The following is a 2,065-nucleotide window of genomic DNA, read 5'->3' as shown; positions in this document are numbered from 1 at the left end:
CAAAAACTTCTGAGGTTCTAGTGCTATCTAAATGGGAATCTGAGTGGAAGACCAAATTCTACTCACTTCCAATGGCCTGTCCTTTTTCACCTCTGATCTTCTCAAGAAATATCACTAGAATTGTTGGTCCCAGCATTGATACAGTGCTTCCAATCTTGGGAAAGGCCCCTACTAGGGACTCTCCTGAGAAATAAGCATCCAAAGATGAGTAGAGAAGAAGACCTCATGACTCTGGACTTGCTGTCTCAACACAAGTGAGCAGAATGGGAGTTTATCTGGAATGTGGGTGCCTAGCTACTAGGGTTCCAAGTTCTGTGTGTTCTACGGTCAAGGAAGTGAGGTCACTTCCTTGGAGACTCTATACCTAAAGCTCTTTCCTCAAACAAGATGGTTCTAATGTCCCACTAAGGTGCAGGTTCTTCCCATCTTCCCTTGAAATATACAAAACTGGACATGGTTACACCAACACATCCTGGATCTGGTCCCCAAACTCTCCCAGGTGTAGCCAACTCAACTGGTTTGGAGAGACAGTTTGGATCTTATTTAAACTGAAACATCCATGACCTTTCTTCCACAAATATGTACTCTCCCCTGGAGAAGTGTTTAGAAAATAATATTTGCCACATAGCTCTTGCTGCCTTTTCAACAATATGAGGTTCTGCCTGTGGTCTTTTTCAGTTCCTAAGTGATGCTAGTTTGATTCTCTCTCCAATCACCATCCACTGACATGTGTGTAGGCAAGAGTATGGTTGAGAGCACTTGCCTGTAATCCCTGTTACTTGGGAGGTTAAGGCAGGGAAAGCCTAAGTTAGAGGCCAGTCCTGAGAACTTAGTGAGACTGTTTCAACATAAAAAAAACTTAATAATGAAAGGGTGGGGATGTAGCTCAGAAGTAGTGTTCCCCAGGGTTCAACACCTAGAACCAGGGAGGGAGGAGGAAGTAGGGCATGGCTAAGTGACCATTTGAGAATCAATCTAAGGAACTGTTAACTCAGTAGCACAGGATGAACTTGATTAGATTAGTGATTTGCTAACTCTTGGTATTAAGGGGATGCTAAGGTGCCCCTATTCTTCGAGTTTGTGTGGCCCAAGAGGTATCTCAAGAGAGATTCAAGAAATGTGTTACATCTTCCCAGCCTGAAATGTCATAGTCCTTTTTTTATCTGCAGAGACCCAGTTCACAGCATGAGAGCAATGGGGAGATGAATGAAGGGCTGCCCTCACTCAAGGCTCTCAGTGTGACAGGATGTCCCAGGACAATGCTGCAGAGCGCATACTTTCTCAGTTTGAGTGGAGGCCACAAGGGTGCTGGAGAACTCCCTGTGATGTGTTGAGGCTGAACCTGATCCTGGACATACTGGAGGCCATGCTTCAGTCTGAGAAAGAGCTGCGTGACACAGGTCAGGGTGGCTTATTCTCTATACTGTGATGCTCTGGCACCTGGAACTTGCTGACCCAGGAGGAACTGCTCCTTCCAGAATGAGCCAATTCCTAAAGGCGGCATGCAGTTGATCAGTGGAGAACAGTCTTAAAGTGCCAAGTAACCACTTTGGAACCAGCACCCCAGGGGGCTGATTTGGTCCTAATATTCCAGGTCACTGTTTTCCCTCTTTAATTACCCTAGGGTTATGGACCAGAGAATAGGGACAGACCTTATACCCAGATCTAGAGGAACCAGAAACCCTTAGCCCACTTACCCTGGCCTGTATGTTCCTTTATACAGAAGATGAAGGCTTCTCTTCTGGCCTGAAGTTCCTCTTACTCCTGCCTCCTGACTCACCTGGATGTTCCCCAGTGGCATAAAGAGACCCCATCCTAGGAAGCACGGGAAACACTCTCTCTTCTCAATGGCAATCTTATCTTTGCCTGTTGGCCTTATTGTCCAATTTTCTACTAATCCTTTCTACTTTAAAACCTACAGCTAGATGGAAATTGCTTGACCTAGAGAAAACTGTTTCCATTTCATTCCAAACTGGAAGAGAAAACACACAATACTGTGGTGTTCTGGCACTTAGAACGTGACACCCACATCTTTAGGACAGGTGTGCCCACTTTCCTGGGGGAA

This window comes from Sciurus carolinensis (genome assembly GCF_902686445.1).
Source record: "Sciurus carolinensis chromosome 14 unlocalized genomic scaffold, mSciCar1.2 SUPER_6_x, whole genome shotgun sequence".
NCBI classification, from domain to species: domain Eukaryota; kingdom Metazoa; phylum Chordata; class Mammalia; order Rodentia; family Sciuridae; genus Sciurus; species Sciurus carolinensis.
This window is presented reverse-complemented; position numbering follows the sequence as displayed.